At 33.8% G+C, this 22,740-nt stretch overlaps 1 pseudogene; it reads left to right on the top strand.

Moving 5' to 3' along the window:
- The first annotated feature begins 11,858 nt into the window (after window positions 1–11,858).
- LOC111023808 (uncharacterized) lies at window positions 11,859–12,762 on the top strand (annotated as a pseudogene).
- Window positions 12,763–22,740: the final 9,978 nt, after the last annotated feature.

The following is a 22,740-nucleotide window of genomic DNA, read 5'->3' as shown; positions in this document are numbered from 1 at the left end:
GGATCCGAATCGAGTTCCCCGGCGGGGACGGGGATCGGTCCCCCCGACCCGTCCTCGTCCCCGACCCCACCCCGTTTAACTTTTTATTATTTTTTTATATAATAATATTAATATATCTAAATTTTATAAATACTTTTTAATTTTTTAAAAAAAAAAACTCAATTTATTATACTAATACCCAATTTAGCCACTTTTTGTTCACTTTTTATACTAATACTAACAAAAATTAATTAAAAATTGTAAAAATTTTAAAAATATATTTATAACGAGGACGTCCTTGATCGGGGAATCCCCGCCCCGTCCCCACCCCCAAAATTTCTAGGACGGGGGCGGGGATGGGGATGACCCCCCGACTCCGCCCCATCTCGTTGCCATCCCTAATTGCAACAATTCGACTTTTCAGTCGTTTTTGTTGGGTCAGCAATAATTGTTCTAAAATGTCATGAAATTAGTTTTTTCTGAAATTTTTTATTTGTGGTGGAAAATCCATTTGTGGAAATTTTTATCTGTCGATGTTAATGCATTAATGACAATTATAAAATGTCGTTATTAAGTATTTCTTTACTAGAGACAATTTTTTTTTGATTATTTTAGTTGTAGACACCGTATTTGGTCAAACCCAATTTTGTCTTTCTTTAAAACCATAAATTTAAAACAATTATTTGTCTTTCATTAAAAATTCGAAAAAATTCAAAAAATAAAAAATAAAATAAAATATTTTAGAATAATCATGAGATTTAAAATTTGAATTTCAATTTGATTTTCGATTAAGGCCATGTGATTTTCATACACAGGAAACATTTTTAAAAATAGAAGAGGAAATATTGAAAAGAAAAAAAAGAGATTTGAAGTTTTAAATTTTAATTGATTAAGGTTTTTTAAATTTCAACTAAATTAGAAATTGATGTAGATTTTCAGTTAAGGTTTTGGAATTTTAAAATATGATTTCAATTTAATTTTTTTATTTAAAACTAGATTTTCAGTAAAGATTACAAGATATAAAATTTAAATGGAGCGTGACTGGTGAGAGCCTAAGAAAGTTCGATCATCGATATTTAGACCCTTTGTTTCGACGACGTTTGACGAATCTCCCTCGTGGGTATTTTCTCTATACGTGAGTGAGGTCAGTAAAATCTTTGTTTTTTTTTTTTACATCTTGGCAGCGATTTAAGCTTGTTTTGGATGAAAATGTAAATGTAAGCTTAATTGTTTTGGATGAAAATGTAAGCTTTTTGGGTTGTTTTTGGTGTAAAATTTTACAATTTTTAGGACTGTTTGCTTTCCATTAAAAATTGAACGCTTTTAAGACTTATTTTAGTGCTGTTTTTTTAGGTAAAATTAAGGATTTTATTTGCAAATTAATTTTGAATTGACTATGTCAAATTCTAAACCGAGGACTGAGTAATGTACTTTTGTGGAGTTACGAGACTCCTGCGCAAGTGTACGAAGATCCTGAAAATTAATATCCTTCCTCGCCATGGAAAGGGAATAAAACGATTTTTGACATAAAAAATAAATTGGTTTTCAAAATAAGAGATAAATTATTTTTAAATAAAGTTAAAAACATTTTTAAAGAAAGATAAACTTAAAACGGATTTTAAATAAAATAAATGATTTTCTAAGATGCAAGATAAAAATTTAAAACATTCAAAACAAATAAAAATATTTTAAAAGAAAACAAAGTTTTCAAATTCAGTTTGTTTTAAAATTAATAAACAAACAAAAAATAATAAAATCTTTCGAAAAACTCGGATTACGAAAAGGTAACTTTTCAATATTGTTGAGGTGAGAATTTTTCTTAATGGCCTTTATGCAACTCATAATTATTGTTAGTTCGTATTTTATAGCAAAATGTGAATTGATAAAATATGGAATATTTAAAATAAAACAAAAAATCATTTTTTTGTCTGGACCAATAAATTAATAAGGATAATTTACGATAAAATATGGTAATCATTTTCGAACAGGGTATTGTAGGGTCCTAACGGGAAGTCAATCGACTCCCAAACTGAATTATGTTTTCACAGACCATCTTTTTTTAGGTGACCAATCACACCTCATAATTGGTTGGTGACAACTCCTAATCCTTTTCTCGAAAGAGATCCTTTAGAGGATGACATCGATCTCTCAATGACGTTAGCTTGGCGACTCCACTAGGAAAACTTGAGAGAGTCAAGCATAATATTTTATCATTTATTATCCTTTTATATTTTTTTTGTTGGTATGTTTTATTGTTTCTTTGTTATTCTTCATATTATTGTAAATATTGTTTCCGAATTATTTATTTTCTTTCATTTTGTATCCTCGTGCATTTCACACACATTCACAATCCTCCTACCCGGGTTCTACCTTTTAGGATTAGATCAGAGACTAAGTAGTGTGACCTTCGTAGAATTTCGGTTTCCGTCCAGGCGAATAAAATTCTCCACTTAAGTTGACCATATTGCAAAAGAATACGAAGATTTGGGGGCCATTTCCTCACGGAACATTAGAAAATAACCTCACTCATATTCATATTGTATATTATTTTTATTATGAAGTAAGTCATTAATGGTCACATTGTTTATTATTTTTTATCATTTATTTGTTAGGACCAAATTAAAGTTTTTTTTTATCACAATGACTTACAGTTAACCACATTAAAAAAAGAAACAAAAAAAAAGTAATCTTCCCTTATTTCATTTTTTCCATTCCTATCTGGTCACATCAAAATTTTCAAATTCATTTACGGTCTAAGATTACATTTACATGCATTCAAAGTTTATTAAGGATTGCATGAAGTATGTATCATATCACTTGGGGGCAATTGGTGGCATACTTGGGGTTTTTTTCCTACGAAAAATATTTAAAAAAACTATATCTTTCGCATGCATCATTTCATTTTATTATCATAATTAACTTCAACTTTTCCATGCATCATTTCAATGTCCATTCCTAATGCATACATCATTTCACATGGTCATTAGTTTTCCATTTTTGTTTCCCCAATTTGTAATTCAATAATTGCATAACATCATCTCATTCACATCAATCTTCTTTTTTTTTTGTTGGGAAAAGTTAAAATTTTAATGCATTCTCCATTTAATAACATCATCTCATTCACATCAATCTTCTTTTTTTTTTGTTGGGAAAAGTTAAAATTTTAATGCATTCTCCATTTAATCCTGAACAATTATTCTCTCCTTTCTTTCTCTTAGAAAAATAGCTCAACATCCATATATTTTTTCTCTTATAGTGCAAATTACATCAGGCAAAAGCATGAAGGAGCATGATGTTGATCTTAAAAAAATAAGAGAATAATCTCAAGGACAAGTCGCGAAGATTATTGCTAAACTCTAGAAAGGTGATGCAGGGGTGGATTCTCAATCTGGAATCTCAATCAATGACTACAAGTAGGCCAACAAATTTCTAAATAAGGCCGATAAATCCCTACAAGTAGTCAAGATGGATTTACATTACCAAAGGAAGAAATATCAACGCAACAATGTTGCAATCCCCAATCTCAATTACCATACATGCAAGTCTGCAACACAAGACAAAGATTTTGTCACGAGCGGAAAAGTTAAAATGTTTGAAGAAAGTGAAAGGATGAAATCCCCAGCAGAAGCGGTTGATCGCTTGTGATTCAACTCAGTTTAGAAATTAAACGCTACAGGTTTTCAAAAACAGAACGATTCTATTAAAATGGAGGTTAAGCCCTATAGAGGAAGATAACTTACATTTGATGACCATTGGGAATTCTTCTTCCTTGAACCCGGATTTTGGTTTGGCATGAACAAATGAACACGAAAGCACGAACTAAGTGTTGGATATTACCACGTAGTTACCTCACTATAACTCTAATAATTAGAACGGATTGTGGGATCCATTATGGAAAAAACTTTAGGAAATTGAAGGTAAAACCGAGAGAAACCGATTTTATTTTCTATAATAATTAGCTAGAAAAAACCAATCAAGTAAACTAACACAGAGAAAAACGTGTGTTTTTGAATGGAGGAGGGAGAGGGGAAGAAACTTCCCACTCTCCACCTCACCACTCCCGAGCAAAAATGCTGCCAAGTGGTGAATTTGTTAATTATGTTAACATTTAACATGATCAACAATATATATATAATATTTAATTAATAAATAAATTAATTAATTTAATTAAAACTATTTTAATTAATTAATTAAATAAACATAATTTAATTAAATCACATTTAAATTAATTAATATTTGAATCATATTCAAATACACATATCCCTCATAACCTATAGTATTTAATATGAGTCTGATTCACATTAAATATTTAATCTATAGTTTTAATATCAATCACATTCATATTATTCTCTTATAATATATAGTTTTATAATGTATCATCATACATTATATTAAATTGTCATACACAATTGAATCAAATTCTCTTTAATTAAATTTGATCGATTCAAATTCCTTCCAAGACTTAATGTTCTTAATTACCCTTTACGAGCTAGCAAGGGACCTAATGGACCTATAGATCAGAAGTCCAACGTTACGAGATTAATTGGTTAAACTTATTAACCACCTTAATCAACATATGTTAACTACGGGTTATTCCACTAAAAACCTGCAACTGAACTCTTCTCAGTATAGAATATTTACGTGTCCATGAATATCGACCATTAACGACAAATCAATCCTTCACAAGTGTTCGTAATCGCAGATGGGTCAAATTACCGTTTTATCCCTGAGTTACATCTTACTCCTTAAATACCATTGATCCTTTAATGAACAACCCGGTTATGGTCTGACCAATAACCGGAAGTCCCTCTCGAGCCAGTGAGAGGGTGGGGCCCCTTGTTCAAGTCCCAGAGTCAGCACTAAAGGGAACACTCATCTACTCCCCTAAAGTCGAGGATAAGTGAATTCCATCTTATGTAGTTATGTTCCCGCTCCCCACTCGGTCTCGTCCTCAAAATGGTGGGAATGTTCAGTCGGCGACTTGGGTCACTCTCACCCATACAGATTAAAGAACGAGTCCTCAAAGGCAGGAGTCCATAACTCATTCAGGATTGAGAATGAGTTGCCTGGTTATCCTATGAAATAACAATATGTTAGTCAACGACGTTACATCTAAAGATTGACTATTTCATCGTCTGGTATTATACAAACTCATTGTATAGGATACACGCACTCGCATGTCTCCACACGAATGACCTGGATCGGGTTGTCTGTAACATTTACAAAGTGAGTTGTATCCATAGTGTTGTTAGGATAAGGTACCTAGCCTTTTCCATATACCATAAACCCTTCAGGTTATTCCCAGGATATTATCCACTTGTATATCGAGGGTATCTCAAATATATACCCAATATATATATTGTCCCAATTACATGACGATAACCTTGGATGTTTAGTTTATTGGATTAATTGCAATCAATTCAACAACAAATTTATCGAATATAACTTTATTGAATATAAATTTGGTTTTACATAAATACAAGCTACGAGTTTAGGACAATACATCCAATAGAAAGATTAAAGACAATTGAAGAGGCCGACAACTTTGGCAATGTTGATCCCACACAACTATGTCTAGTGACTGGAGTGGTCATTCCCTCAAAATTCAAAATGCTAAAATTTGAAAAGTACAATGGATCTTCGTGTCGAAAGAACCATCTTATTATGTATTATAGAAAGATGGCGGCACATGTTCAAAATGATAAGTTGCTTATATATTGCTTCCAGGATAGTTTAGTAGGCCCAACATCTTGTTGGTATACACACTTAGCTAGTGCCCACATTTGCTCATGGAAAATTTTGGTTGACTCATTTTTAAACTAGTACAAGTACAATATAAATATGACTCTTGATCGAATAGACTTGTAGAGAATGGAGAAGAAGAGTACAAAAAGTTTTAAAGAGCATGCCCAAAGGTGGAATGACACAGTTGCGCAAGTACATTCGCCTCTAACTGATAATGAGTCAAAGACTATGTTTCTCAGTACTCCCAAGTCTCCATACTATGATCGAATGATAGGAAATGCATCAACCAATTTTTCAGACATCGTGATGATTGGAGAAGGAATTGAATATGGAGTTAAGCATGGCAAAATAATTGGTAACATAGTTGAATCACCAATTGAAGATAAAGAGGACTTCACTAAGAAGGACGACAAAGAAGCTCAAGTAATATATTCTGCAGTTGGGCTGAGGCATGACTGCAAAAGACGTCAACAAAGTTGTAAGTCATATAATTTCTCTCGAGTTAATTACATTCATGCTACACCTATAAATCCTCTTACTCTGCAATATAGTCCACGACCAATAAGGCAAAATATCTCCAACCGAAGTGGGTGAACTTTGATCCAATACCAATAACATATATTGAGGTGTTACCTCAACTATTTAGGGACAATCTTTTGATGCCTATACCCACAAAACCAGTATAATCTCCATACTCGAAATGGTATGATCCTAATTGATGTACTCAACCCTACCACAAGTGGCTTAGGCAACCCTTATAAGAACAAGCATCTCTTAAACACATACAGCAACACCTAGTACACGCACAAAGAATCACCCAAGGGGAAGAAGAAGGGACTTACCTTGAAGGTCAAGGCTTTGGATGGAGAGAGCTTGTTCTATCTAGATTTAAAGTGAAACACTCCACAAGTTTGATGACCAACCTAAACTTGCATGTTTCAAGGGGTTTGTGCAACTAGATCAAGATGCACCAATGCTCACAGTTTTAGGAGCAAAAAAGAGAAGCTCAATGGTTATTTTCATTCATCAATAATCCAACCTCTCAAACGTACAAGAAGGAACCTACATATAGGCAACTCGGCTTTCCCTAAAATAAAAAGAAAAAGACTTTAACTAAACCTAGACTAAACTAGTTACAAGGGGCATAACTAAGTTATACAAGTTGAGGGGGTTTTTGTAAATGGGCATCTAAAGTGCAATTAAACCTCGTTCTTGGGCCTAGGACCGATTAAATAAATTATACATGAAGTACAAAAGATGGTTACAAAATTATTTACATGAAAAAACTACTTTAATACTCAAACCCTAAATAACCCTTAAATTGGAGCTCTCATGTTTGGTGTCTTCATGTTCCCTTGAAGTTCCTTTCTCCACTTGTTTTCTATCTTTATGAAGTTTTATAGTTCTCATCATGTTGAAGTGGAAATCCTCTTCTTCATTTGTTAGCCCTAATGCCATGATTTACGTTGCTTGAAGCATATCATCCCTCCCTCTTGAAAATGATTCGTCCTCAAATGCAACTTGCCACCTACAAATAAAGGAATAAAATTAATAGCTTCATAAACAAAATCATGACATTCTCAACTTGTAAAACAACTTCGAAGTCTTGTGAGGATGTTAGTGTAGCTTTCGGTCTTTCTTTGGAATCTCCTTTGGAAATCTTTTCTCTCCAAAAGTATTTCCACAACCATTCATTTGAGTTGTTGATTTTATGTTTCGATCCTTCGGACTTTCTTTTGGAGTTTGACGTTCGAGACTTCCAATTCATTACTTTACACTCTTGACATCGGATAATTTCGAGGGAAATCTTGTAGCTTCTTTTGTCAATATGATGGGTCGTTTTGTTATTGTCTTGGAATCTTACCTCAATCATTCGATCTTTGCTAATCTCCTTTGAATCGTGCTTCAAGATTAGCGCTTTAACTACATGCAAAAACTCACAAGAGAAACTTGGCAAACAAGGCTTGAGTTCACCCATTAGAAACATTATTTGATGTGAAAAAATTCAAGTATGTTATGCTTTGATGTTATGCTTTGTAGTCCATAATATCTTTGAGTATTCATTGCTGCAAAAAGAAGGTTAGAAAACAAAAATGGACCTCACCATTTAATTCCTCCCTCACTCATTCACTCGTAGAATGAGGGACTCACGCATATGTAGAACTCAAAGGTTGGAGGTCTCTCACTCACATACACACAACAACTTTTTTTTTTTTAGATGGTAAGGTAACCGTGAGTGTGCAAACTTGTCTTAAAGCAAGCAATACCCTTGAAACACCGAGCTAGATTGCTTGCGGTGAGTCACAAATGAACCAAATACAAGTTTGAGTACAAACAAAGACAATAATCAACAATGAATAACACAAACAAGCAATAAAGACAAGTCTAATATAGAATGCCTATGCCCACAAAACCAGTATAATCTCCATACCCGAAATGGTATTATACCAAATGATGTACTCAACCCTACCACAAGTGGCTTAGGCAACCCTTGTAAGAACAAGCACCTCCTAAACATACACGGCAACACCTAGTACACATATAAAGAATCACCCAAGGGGAAGAAGAAGGGACTTACCTTAAAGGTCAAGGCTTTGGATGGAGAGAACTTGTTCTAGATCCAAAGTGAAACACTCCACAAGTTTGATCACCAACCTAAACTTGCATGTTTCAAGGGGTTTGTGCAACTAGATCAATATGCACCAATGCTCACGGTTTTAGGAGCAAAGAAGAGAGCTCAATGACTATTTTAATTCATCAATAATCCAACCTCTCAAATGTAGAAGAAGAAACCTACATATAGGCAACTTGGTTTTCCCTAAAATAAAAGGAAAAAGACTTTAACTAAACCTAGACTAAACTAGTTACAAGGGCATAACTAAGTTATACAAATTGAGGTTGTTTATCTCAATGAGTCTCTAAAGTGCAATTAAACCTCATTCTTGGGCCTAGGACCTAGTAAATAAATTATACATGAAGTCCAAAAGAAGGTTACAAAATTATTTACATGAAAACACTACTTTAATACCGAAACCCTAAATAACCCCGAAATTGGAGCTCTCATGTTTGGTGTCTTCATGTTCCCTTGAAGTTCCTTTCTCCACTTGTTCTCCATCTTTATGAAGCTTTATAGTTCTCATCATGTTGTAGTGGAAATCCTCTTCTTCATTGGTTGGCCCTAATGTCATGATTTGCATTGCTTGAAGCATATCACTAATGCTTGTTGTGACTATCATAGAGGAGTTGTAGGACATTCAACTGAAGTTTGTTTGACATTGAAGCATCATGTCTAAGATCTAGTGAAAGCAGAATGGCTAAAGTTTTGATAGAACATGATCCAAGCATCAAACTACTTGAGTCATGAAGTTTTCATGTGAGAAATGTATATCTAGTGTACAAAATCAATGTTGATCTTTTTGAATTACCAATAAAGTCGATGTCTCCTTTCTAATTACCCTCGAGATTATGAATGTTGGAAGATAGCGAATGACTCATGAGTCTTGCTAATGTTAAAGAATAAGAGGAACAATGAAGTTTTGTTGACTCATGCTTTAGCTAAATACTTGTTACAAAGAGTGTGAGTACGTGTAAATCGAGCTATTTTTCTTTAAAGGAAAAAGGTCAATGTCATACATTCATCCATGTATTATTCATATCATATAACATGTTAAACAAGACAATTTCTTTGAAAATCCTGTTGGTAAAAGTAAAATTTACATGTTTTCCAACTTTCAATAACAGTTTTGTCTACTCTTAACACTTTCGTTAGTAAAGACCTAAGCAATAATCATAAGCAACTATAGTAAGTCACTTGGAGGGAATGTGTGTAAAAAAATAAAAAATAAAAAAAATAATAACATGAATGACTTTAATGTTCTTGATGGGATATATAGTTTTCAAGATTACTCACCTACTATAAAGCTTTGAGACTAGCCCACTTTATGCTTAACCTACCTTGAACCTAGCCAGCCAAATATGTGATAAATATTGTGAGCTAACCATTTACTGCAAAATTCTTTACCCAGCCCGTCACGTAAAAGTTCATGAATGAATCTCCATATTTTTTTACCCAACATAGAAAGTCTTTTGCTAAGTTTGCCACATCTAATTGTGTGGTAAATTGTTCAAAATTACCCACCCTATGTTACTCAGAGAACTTTGAAAGAAAGAAAATAGTATTGGACTCTTATGATTTAACACTTCATGAATTGATACTTGGAGTGGCGCAAACATTTCCTATTTCAACTTCCTTTTACTCATATCTGTATTTCTCCTTCCATCTCATTTTGTTCGCTTATCTAAATTCTTCCTCTCATTTCTATTTCATCTTGTTCTCCTATCTAAATTCTTACTCCCATTTCTATTTCATATTATTCTCGTAGACTAATCATTCGTCTATTTTCTCCTTTTGGGTAAAAAATGACTCCAACACTAAGGATTGTAAATTTGAGAATTAGGAAGTTTGCGACCTAAGAATTAGTCTCATGATATATCAATCTCCTTTAATGAGTTTTGGCTTCGGAAGAATTTTATGTTGGAATTAATTTAATTGATTCCATTAAATGGGAAACAATTTATGATAAATTAAATGTACTACTATTCATGGAAAAAATAAGTGGTCTAATTAGGGCCCATAAACTTCCTATATGTGGTGTGGCCTACTGGGCAGATACCAGCCCGTTGATCCTAGGGGATTATGGGAAACCCTAGAATCAACTTATAAATACAGGGTTATGGTCCCCAATATACTATGCTTCTTTAGTCTTCTATTCCCCATCCAATAGAGAGTATTGCCCATCTTTGATCTAAGGCTGCATAGTTGAGGAAGACCCAAACCACGCTGATATTGCTACAGGAATTTGGAATCTCTACTCATGGATTCAGGTAATTCGAAATAACTTATAATTCTTTAGCCTACTCCCATGCATAGATCTTATATAAAATTTTTGTTTTCTAACAAGTGGTATCAGAGCCTGATTTGCATGGTTGTTTGCTAAATATTTGATTGTTGTTTATGAATAAATTTGTTGGTTTTCCCAATAGTCAAATTTATTATTAAACAACATGAACTATTAGAACTATTTGCATTGATTAGTTATTGGACAATTTTGAATAATTTAATTTGAAAGTCGTCTGAATTTATTGATTTGATGAAGTTTGATATATTCATTCTCCCCAATATTTTCCAAATCGATCGTATTATTATCAATTTAGTTACTGTTTATAAAAAAAAAATCAGAGATGGGCGTGAAGATTCAATTTAATAAAGAAAGAAATTTTTTTTAGAATGACACCTGGGTTGATTCAATTCGAAAGAGAGAAAGAAAAAGAGAAGGGAAGAAGAAGAAAAAAAAAAAAAAGGAATGCGGCGACACTCCACTAGAGGAGTGCCGCCATGAGGTTGCTTGTGCTAGGGTGGAAACCTAGCACAAAGTGTGATTATTATTATTATTATTATTATTATTATTATTATTATTATTATTATTTTCCCTCATTTTCTTTTTCTTTGCCCTAATTTATTTTTATAAATATTCTTTATATTTATAATCTGTAATAAATTTTTGGGCATAAAAGTATGGAGGACAGTTTTTTATTACTTTTTTATTGTGCTAATTAAAGGTTGACTATTATGGTGAATAAATCTATATTTAATTTATTGGTAGCACAATTTGTCTAATTTCTTTAAATGTTTTGATGCATGAAATATGATACCAAAGTAGTCTCTATTTTATAAAATGGAACATTTAAAGTTCTTAGATGTAGTGTATTTCTTGCTTATGCAGATTGTGATCGGCCTAAAGGAAGGTTGCAATTTGGGCAGACAACAAATACACATGCAATAATAAATATGGATAACATAAGGTTGTGTCCTTGAAGTTGTTAGTCGGCCCAAAGGAAGGCTATCATCTAAAAGGAATGAGTTATTAATGTTTTATTATTGTACTGAGAGTATCACTAGCAAATTAACGTTTTTTTGTCCAAAGACTGAATGTGAATGTTGCATTAGGTATCTCACTTGTCCTCGTAAAGTTTACTTAGAATGTCATGAATATTTATATATATCTGTGTGACATTACTTACTATATTGAGCTTGTGTTCTTTATACAGTTAAGGTTGCTAATTCTGATAATATGTCCACTCAAGTCAACAACGTTCCTAGATTGAATGGGGCTAATTTTAAGGACTGGAAAGAAGACATCCAGATAGTACTTGGGTGTATGGATTTAGACCTTGCATTAAGGGTAGACCGTCCTACTTCAACTGAGGAAAATCCTAATAAGGTTGAAATTGAGAAGTGGGATAGGTCTAATCACATGTGTCTAATGATCATGAAACGCTCAATTCCAAAAACATTTAGAGGCTCTATTGTTGAGGGAACGAATGCCAAAGGCATTCTAAAGGAAACGGAGCAATACTTTACCAAAACCGATAAGGCAGAGGCGAGTACCCTTATGGCAAAACTCACTTCTTCAAGATACGTTGGTAAAGGAAACATATAAGGGAATACATAATGCAAATGTCAAATGTTGCAACAAAACTTAAGGCACTGAAGTTGGAAGTTTCTGAAGACTTTTTAGTGCATTTAGTTTTGAACTCTCTTCCAGCAGAGTATAGCCACTTTAGGGTGAGTTACAACACTCAGAAGGATAAATGGTTCCTGAATGAGCTAATCTCTCACTAAGTTCAAGAGGAAGAGAGGATGCAGCGAGAGAAGATAGAAAGTGTTCACATGGCTTCTACCTTAAAGAGTGTAAAGAGAAAGAGAGCGAATAATGCTGCGGAATCTTCTAAGCAGAAAAAGGAAAAGAAACAGGATTCGGGACCTGCTTGTTTCTTCTGTAAGAAGACTGGGCACATGAAAAAACAATGTGCCAAATATGCTGCATGGCTATTGAAGAAGGGTATGTTTCTCTCCCTTGTTTGTTCTGAGATTAATCTAGCTTCTGTACCTATGCATACGTGGTGGGTAAATTCAGGTGCTACTACTCACATAAGTGTATCTATGCAGGGTTGCATTTGGAGCCGACCGCCAAGTGATGCTGAGGCTTTCATATATGTGGCTGACTGCAATAGGGCAAAAGTAGAAGCAATAGGAACATTTAGATTATCTTTAGGAACTGGTTTTCATTTGGATTTGTTTGAGACTTTTGTTGTTCCGTCATTTAGACTGAATTTAATTTTTGTTTCTTCATTGGACAAATTTGGTTATTCTTGTTCATTTGGAAATAACAAACTAAGTCTTTTGCATAATTCAAATGTTATTGGTACTCGTTCATTGTTTGATAATTTATATATACTTGATAATGTTCCTTTTGGTAATGAAAGGTTGCATGTTTCATCACGCAGTACAAAGCGAAAATTAAATGAAAATTCTGGTACATTATGGCACATGCGATTAGGACATATCTCTAACACTAGAATTAAGAGACTCGTGGATGAAGGAATTCTTGATTCACTTGACCTAACAGATCTTCAGGTTTGTGTTAACTGTATCAAAGGAAAAGAAACAAACAAGAGGAATATAGGTGCTGAAAGAGCAAAAGAAGTCCTAGATGTGGTACATACTGACATATGCGAACCATTCCCTACGGCTTCATGGAATGGACAACAGTATTTTATCACGTTCATCGATGATTATTCAAGATACTGCTACCTATATTTAATTCATGAGAAATCTCAAGCTATGGACATGTTCAAATCTTTTAAAGTAGAAGTTTAACTTCAACTTAACAGGAAGATTAAAACTCTCAGATCTGACCGTGGAGGAGAATATTATGGTCGATATGATGGATCAGGTGAACAATGTCGACGACCCTTTGCGCTTTTCCTTGAACAATGTGGCATAGTTCCTCAGTACACGATGCCTGGGAAACCTAGCATGAATGAAGTTGCTGAGAGGCAAAATAGGACTCTTAAAGATATGGTAAGAAGTATGATTGCTTATTCTTCTTTGCCGGAGTCTCTTTGGGGGGAAGCATTAAAAACTGCAGTATACATACTTAACAGAGTGCCTAGCAAAGCAGTAAACAAAACCCCATATGAGTTGTGGACAGGAAAAAGACCCAGCCTAAGGCATTTATATATTTGGGGATGTCCAGCGGAAGCAAGGCCTTATAAGCCAAATGAAAAGAAACTGGACTCAAGAACCATAAGTTGCTACTTTGTTGGGTATGCTGAGCGCTCTCGGGGCTTTAAGTTCTATAATCCCACTTCAAGAACTTTTTTCGAGACGGGAAATGCTCGATTTCTTGAGAATATTGAGTTTGAGGGGAGAAATAAAAGTAAAGATGTTGTATTTGAAAAAGAAAATGCTACTATCATGAATGATGTGGTTACTTTACCTACCATTGTCAGTAAAATAGTTTTAGATAATGACACTCAAGATAAAGTTTCAACGCTCGATGTCATTACCTCTCAAGACAACACTGAGGACACATCACCCTTCCCTATAGATCAACCTCAACATACTCAAGAAGTGTCATTAAGAAGATCCACTAGAGAAAGGAGAAGTGCAATACCAGATGATTATATTGTATTTCTTCAAGAACATGAGGATAGCATTGGCCTTACAGAAAATGATCCTCTCAATTTTCAACAGGCAATGGAAAGTTTTAAGGTAGATAAGTGGATTGAGGCTATGCAAGATGAGATGAAATCTATGAGTGACAATGACGTTTGGGATCTAGTTGAGTTGCCTGCAGGAAATAAACCTATTGGTTGTAAATGGATATTTAAAACCAAAAGGGATTCAAAAGGCAACATTGAAATATATAAAGCACGTCTTGTTGCAAAAGGTTTCACTCAAAAGGAAGGCATAGATTATAAAGAGACTTTCTCTCTAGTTTCCTCGAAACACTCTTTTAGAATTATTATGGCACTGGTAGCACATTTTGACTTAGAGTTACATCAGATGAATGTTAAGACAGCTTTTCTCAATGGAGACATTGTTGAAACCATTTACATGGAGCAACCAGAGAACTTTGAATCAGGAAATCCAGAGTCAATGGTTTGTAGACTAAAAAAATCCATCTATGGACTCAAGCAAGCTTCCCGACAAATTTCATAATGTCATTACTTCTTTTGGTTTTGAAGCTAATGTAGTTGATGAATGTGTGTACCGCAAGAACAGTGGGAGTAAATATATCTTCCTAGTATTGAGTAGGTATGGCATGAATGAATGTCAGCTAGGAGATACACCCGTAGCTAAAGGAGACAAATTCAGTTTGAATCAAAGCCCTAAAAGTGATCATGAAAGGAGTGAGATGCAAAAGATTCTGTACTCATCAGCCGTATGGAGTCTTATGTACGCTCAAGTTTGCACCCGGCCTGATATAGTTTTTATAGTGGGAATGCTAGGCAGATATCTGAGCAATCCAGGTATGCAACACTGGAAAGCAGTCAAGAGAGTTATGAGATATTTGCAAAGAACGAAAGATCACATGCTCACATATCGGAGATCGGATAATATAGAGATCTTTGGCTTCTATGACTCTGATTTTGCTGGATGCCAAGATAGCAAGCGGTCCACATCTGGGTATATCTACATTATGGTAGGAGGAGCCATTTCATGGAAAAGTGTCAAGCAATCACTTGTAGCTCCTTCAACAATGGCAGCAGAGTTTGTGGTGTGCTATGAGGCGTCGAATCATGGAATATGGCTTAGGAATTTTGTCACAGCACTTAAGATAATTGACAGTATTGAAAGACCATTAAAAATTTACTGTGACAATAATTCAGCAGTGTTATATTCCAATAACAACAGGAGCTCGACAAAGTCAAAACATATTGACATAAAGTATCTTGTTGTTAAGGAGAGAGTTCAAAATAATTTGATAGCTATAGAACACATAGGAACACATAACATGCTAGCAGATCCTCTTACCAAAGGCTTAGTACCTAAGGTCTTTCATGATCATGTAGCCCGTATGGGTGTCATTTCAGTAGATAATGCCTTGGTTGAGTGGGAGTAATTTTAATTACAGCTATGTTGTTCTATACTTTTTTGCAGAATAAAGATGATGGTTTATTTGAACTCACAATGAATATGTATTTATATATATATGTGTTATTGCGTTGATCTCTATAAAGTACGATAAGGACCAGTTGAAAATAGACATGAACAGATCACTATGAATGTAATTCTCATGCTGCTCTTCCACACTTGATCTATGTCATCAAGTATATTTGGTGTGGTGATGATTGAAGGTTGAGTTGTGCTCATATATGTGACAAAAGCCGCTTTGGTCCCACATTGGTATACAAGATGGACCGGATTGTAATTAAAGGAAGTTTTTTTTTTAAATAGTATTTGGTTGTGCACTAAAAGTTGAAACTTATATGATTTGTCGTAGAATTCTGTTACCCAAGTGGGAGATTGTTGGAATTAATTTAATTGATTCCATTAAATGGGTAACAATTTATGATAAATTAAATGTACTACTATTCATGGGAAAAATAAGTGGTCTAATTAGGGCCCATAAACTTCCTATATGTGGTGTGGCCCGCTGGGCAGATACCAGCCCATTGATCCTAGGGGATTATGGGAAACCCTAGAATCAACTTATAAATACATGGCTATGGTCCCCAATATACTATGCTTCTTTAGTCTCTTATTCCCCATCCAATAGAGAGTATTGCCCATCTTTGATCTAAGGCTGCATAGTTGAAGAAGACCCAAACCACGCTGATATTGCTATAGGAATTTGGAATCTCTACTCATGGATTCAGGTAATTCGAAATAACTTATAGTTCTTTAGCCTACTCCCATGCATAGATCTTATATAAAGTTTTTGTTTTCTAACATTTTATTCATAGTACAGGATCAGCATCGACACAGACTTAATTTTGAACGACTACTAAGGTTACAAAGGATGATTTTTGCATGATCAGCTTTTTATATCTTACTGCTCCGTATTTTACTTGCAAAAAGAAGTATGTCTAGCCCAAAAAAAAAAGTAAGGCCATGATAATTCTTTTATTCTATGACTGGAGCAATCAATAGAGACTAACAACAACACTTTCAAAAGCTTCAAAGACTTCTTTGCAAATCCTCAAACTGGGGCAAAGCCGTCATTTGCTACACTGGGGCAGAGTCGTCATTTGCTATACTGGAGCAATGTTACCACCATTTTATCGTACAAGACTGATTAGGACAAAGACCAAGTTCAAATTGAGACTATCACATTTCTTTTTTCATAAGATCTTTCAATTTCAAGAGGTCGTTCACAGTCAATGTTAGATTGCATAAATATTCCTCATAGAACTGCATTTTGAAGTTCAAAGCTAGAAAGAAGTTCATCAAATGCTCCCTCTTAAGCTCAAAGAAGGAGTGAGGTCATTAAAAGCTTATTGAGACAAAGACCAAGTTCAAATTGAGACTGCCACATTTCTCTCGCAGAAGATTTTCAATTTCAAGAGGTCATTCACATTCAAAGTAGAATGCAGCAATATACCTAAGAGAACTGCATTTTGAAGTTCGAAGCTATAAAAAAATTCATCAAATGCATCCTCCTAAACTCAAAGAAGGAGTGAGGTCATTAAAAGCTTATTGAGACAAAGACCAAGTTCAAATTGAGAATTCAAAATTCTCTCACATAGAAGATCTTTCAATTTCAAGAGGTCTTACACATTCAAAGTAGATTGCGACAACTCAGTCAAAGCTATAAAGATAATTTTTCATCAACTACCTACAACTCAATCAATGAAGGTGTAAAACTGAATTTAGATTGATAGTCACATTTCTCTCAAATAACGTCTTTCAATTTTGTGAGTTTCTTCACATTCACAAAAGTGTACTACGTAACATTTCCCACAAAGAACCGCATTTTTTAAGATGAAGTCTAAAGATAGGATTTTGCATCAAAGATCTTAAGTTAAACACAAAACAGGAGCAAGGTACACCAAACGAACTATTAGGGAGTTACAACGAGTTCTCAGAGCTATTTACTAAAGAAATTGAATCATTTCTACTTTTCTCTTCACTTGATCTTACTCTAATCTCTTAAAAAAAGTTTTAAATTCTCCAATCTCTTATTTGTTCAAGAGACTCGTCAAGAGATATTCCTAAAACTTTATTTTTTTCTTCATTTCTTCTTAGAAGAAGAAGCACCCTGACTTTCTTCATCGTTAAACCTTATTATTGCAAAATCATGATTTCCATCATCACTTGTTACTGAGATCAAGTCTTTTTTATTCAACCTTATTGTCAATTACAATACTGAGGTTATGAAGCAGTTTAATCAAACGAAATGCACAATACTAGGAATTATCTTTCATAGTTCATAAGATATATCTAAAAGACCTCCCACCAAAAATTATATGGTTGAGAAATTACTCTTATGCATATATCTCATATCTTATGCATATATCTCATATCAAATAAAGGCATTCATTAAAAAAAAAAGGAAAGAAAAAATAAAGAAAGGAAAATAGACATGTCTCCTTCAATGTTGACAATACTTTCTCATTTGATTCTTTGTCAAATATTTGCTAATAAGAGGGATAATGTTTGACAATAGGTAATCTCTTTGCAAAATGTTGAAAGATTTTTTTGTTTCTCACCCATATTTCACAAATTATGCATTTCCATCCCCTGCATCAGTATTTTAAAAATAATCATTTTTATGAATATCATTCATACATGTTGCATTCATTTAACTTTATCATGCATCCAAAGTCAAATATATTGGTTAAGCAAAAGCAAAATAAAGCATATGCATCATCATTTTTTGAAAACTAAAAGGGCACCCTTCATTCTCACATATCAATCATTCCGACAACATTTCACATTTGCAAATGCAGTCGTTATTTTTGTAATCCTCATTTACATGACAAGTAATGCGTATTCTCATTCACATGACAAATAATGCATACTAGCTTTGGAAGTTTGCAATTTCATGAGTACTTAGGTTTGTGTTAGTTTTATCATCATGCGTTAAGCGCACATCTCATGTACTTAGGAATTTATTTTTAGGAGGATTTCTAATTTGTACACTCAGGTAAAGAACTTTCTAACAAATCAAGTCATTACAACTTCTTAGCGATCTTAGATACACTTTCTTTTGGTTAATCGAGCTCAATCTACGATCGAGGTGGAAAATGTATCAAGCACAGGTCCAGTGCAGTTTTTATATTTTCGGTTAAATCGAACTCGATCCAAGATTGTGGTCAAAGCCTATGTAAAGCACAAGTACAGTGCAGTTTTTTATCCCTTTGGTTAAATCGAACCCGATCCAAGATCGTGGTCGAAGCCAGTGTCAAGCGCAGGTCCCTTGCAGTTTTTTATCTTTTCGATTAAATTGAACCCGATCCAAGATCGTGGTCGAAGCCCGTGCCAAGCGCAGGTCCTGTGCAGTTTTTATCTTTGCGGTTATATCTAACCCGATCCAAGATCGTGGTCGAAGCTTATGTCAGATGTAGGTCTCGTGTAGTTTTGATCTTTTTTGGTTAAATCGAACCCAATCCAAGATTGTGGTTGAAGCTTGTGTCAAGAGCAGGCACCGTGCATTTTTTTTTGATCTATTTGGTTAAATTGAACCTGATCCAAGATCGTGGTCGAAGCCTATGTTAAGCGCAGGTCCCATGCAGTTTTTTATCTTTTCGGTTAAATCGAACACGAACCAAGATCTTGGTCAAAACTTGTGTCAAGCGCAAGTCCGGTGCAATTTTTCTCTTCTTTTGGTTAAATCGAACCCGATCCAAGATTGTGGTCGATGCATGTGTCAAGTGCAGGTCCAATGCAGTTTTTATCTTTTCGGTTAAATCAAACCTGATCCAATATCGTGGTCGAGACATGTGTCAAGCACGGGCCCGGTACATTTTTTTTCTTCTTTGGGTTAAATCGAACCCGATCCAAGATTGTGGTCTAAGCTCGTGTCAAACGCAAGTCTAGTGCATCTTTTATCCTTTCAGTTAAATCGAACCTGATCCAAGATCATGGTCGAAGTCTGTGCCAAGTGCAGGTCTAGTGCAATTTTGATCGTTTTCGTTAAATCGAGCCCAATCCAAGATCGCGGTTGAAGCCTACGCCAAGTGCAGGTTCCAGTGCATTATTATCTTTGTAGTTAAACTGAACCCGATAGAAGATCAAGGTCAAGCCTACATAAGCTGGGTTCCGTCACTATCCTTCCTGCCTTCAAATAAAATTTTGGTCTTCCAAATAATTTGTCTTTTTCCTTTGTCTACCCTCTAAGTTTTTCAAGAATACACAAAGGGGGCAGGCTGTTGATATCGTATTTGGTCCAACCCAATTTTATTTTTTTTAAATAAATAAATTGAAAATAATTATTTATGTCTTTCATTAAAAATTCGAAATAAATAAATAAATAAAATAAAATATTTTAGATTAATCATGGATTTGAAATTTGAATTTTCAATTTGATTTTTCGGTTAAGGCTATGTGATTTTCACATTTTGAAATACATCGAAATCAATTTTAAAAATTAAAAAGGAGATATTAAAAAAAACGAGATTTGAAGTTTGAGATTCAAATTGATTAAGATTTTTTAAATTTTAATTGAATTAGAAATTGATTCTCTTTTGTAGATTTCCAGTTAAGGTTTGAGGAATTTAAGATATGATTTTTTATTTAAAAGGAGATTTTCAGTAAAGATTGGACCCAATATAGAGGGCGTTCACCCCAGATGAAAGGGACGGTGCAAAAGGAAAGGTTGTAATTTTGTTTCTAAAATTGCTTTTAGTAAAACATACTATTCTGGTGTCTTCCACCCAACAACTCACCCAACAACTCACTCTGTCTCCTCTCTCAACTCTTTCTCCCTCTAAAAATAAACCACCACCACCTACCTCCTCTCATATTTCATCACAATCCGGTGGTGTGCAACTCCAACGGCAACGTGGAGTGCGATAGTGAGAGCCTACAAAAGTCCAACCCCCGTCGTTCTGACCCTTTGATAGGTAAGTGAGGTCAGTAAAATCATTGTTTTTTTTTTTTTACATATTGGTAGAGATTTCATACTATTTTACATATGGGTTTCTGCTGAAAATTTTGATAGTTTTGGGACTATTTTCGGTGTTTTTTTTTAATGAAAAATTGGAGATTTTTGAATTGTTTTCGATGTAAAATTTAACAAGTTTCTGACCTGTTTGGAGTACTATTGTTTTGAGCTGAAAATTGGACCTTTTGGGCTGTTTTCGGTGTAAAAATTTACAATTTTCGGGACTATTTTTCAGTGTTTTCGGGGCTGAAAATTGAATGTTTTTGGACTGTTTTTGGCTAAAAATTAAATGATTTTAAGACTTATTTTAGTGTTGTTTTTGTTCGGGCAAAAGTAAGGATTATATGTGCAAATTAATTTTGAATTGACTATGTCAAATTATAAAATGAGGACTGAGTAATGTGCTTTCATGGAGTTACGACTCTCATGCAAGTGCACGAAAATCCTCAAACATAATCTCCTTGCTCGCCAAGAAAAGGAAGAAATCAATTTTTTACATAAAAAAGAAATTGATTTTCAAAATAAGAGATAAATTGTTTTAAAACTAAAGTTAAAAACATTTTTAAAGAAAGATAAATTTAGAATGGGTTTTAAATAAAATAATTGATTTTCTGAGATGCAAGATAAAATTTTTAAACTTTCAAAATAAATAAAAAGATTTTAAAAGAAAACAAAGTTTTCAAATTCACTTTGTTTTAAAATTAATAAACAAACAAAAAAATAAAATCTTTCCAAAAACTCGGATGATGGAGACTTTCCAATATTCTTGAGTTGATAATTTTTTTCTAATAACGTTCAATTGTTATTTCATATTTTATAGCAAAATGTGATTTAATAAAATATGAGAGATTTAAAATAAAACAAAAAATCATTTTTTCTCTAGACCAATAATTTAATTGGATAATTCAATATGGTAACCGTTTTCGAACGGGTGGTGCTAACATCTCCCCAATCGACTCCCAAACCAAAATCTGTTTTCGTAGACCATCTTTTTTTAGGTGATCAATCACATCTCGTAGTTGGTTGGTAGTGACTCCAAACCCCTCCCTCTAAAGAGACCCTTTAAAGGATGATATCGGCTACTACTCGTCACAATGATGTTGCTGACATTAGTGATTGTTATAGAATGTCATTGAATTAGTTTTTTGTGAAATTTTTTACTTATGGTGGAAATGGATCTTAGTTGTAGGGGCACCTTGTTTGATGATATTTCATAACTTTATGGTGGATTGTCATAATCTCTGTTTCCTTTTATGTCACGAATTTAGTTAATGACAAAATGTCATTGAAGACTAAATTTATTAACTAAATTTTCTGCTTGTTATGAACAGAAAAAAAGTTTAGGGAAAAAAAAAACTATCCTTGATTGCAGGGGCACCTTGTTTGTGAGAAAAAATGTTAATTTTCAAATTGTTATAATTTTATGACAATTAAAAATTGTCACGAAAATTGTTTTTATTATTATTATTATTATTAAATGACAGTCAATAGTTGAGTTGATATTTAATAATATTGAATTGCAAAAACTCTTACTCTTTACAAGTATGGCTGGCTTGCCCCGCCCTTTTCGGTGAGGCGAGTTTTCTCCTTTCGTTTAGTAAGATAGCTTACCAGCTCTTTCAACTCATAGTAGCATTATTTAAAGTGGAATCTTCATCTTGAGTCGAGTCTGCATTGCCATACGAATTGACATCGGCGAAACCAAGAGCTCCTATTTTTTCTTAACTAAAACGGATCTGTCTCGGTAAGCACAGAGAATTGCGTAGACAGACAAAGGAACTAACCTACTTGTCCTGATCTAAGTTCGTCTAAACCCACTATAAATCTTAGTATTATTTTTCCTTGTACCATGTAAAGGCTATGGGGGTTCGAATTTCTGATGTGAAGGGTAAGAGTAGGTCCCAATTACCGCTAAACTATGTTTTTGTTGACGAAACTTTTTGTTTTAATTCACCTCTAATCTTGTATTAGTGAATTGGGAAAAACAATCTTATTAAATTACAAAAGATATTATATTATTAAAAAGATATATATAAATATAATGAATGAGATATGGATA

Source organism: Momordica charantia (assembly GCF_013281855.1).
Source record: "Momordica charantia cultivar OHB3-1 chromosome 9 unlocalized genomic scaffold, Mcharantia_2.0 BLBB01000009.1, whole genome shotgun sequence".
Lineage (NCBI taxonomy): Eukaryota > Viridiplantae > Streptophyta > Magnoliopsida > Cucurbitales > Cucurbitaceae > Momordica > Momordica charantia.
The sequence above is the reverse complement of the archived record's forward strand: the minus strand, read 5'-3'. Positions and strand labels throughout refer to the sequence as shown.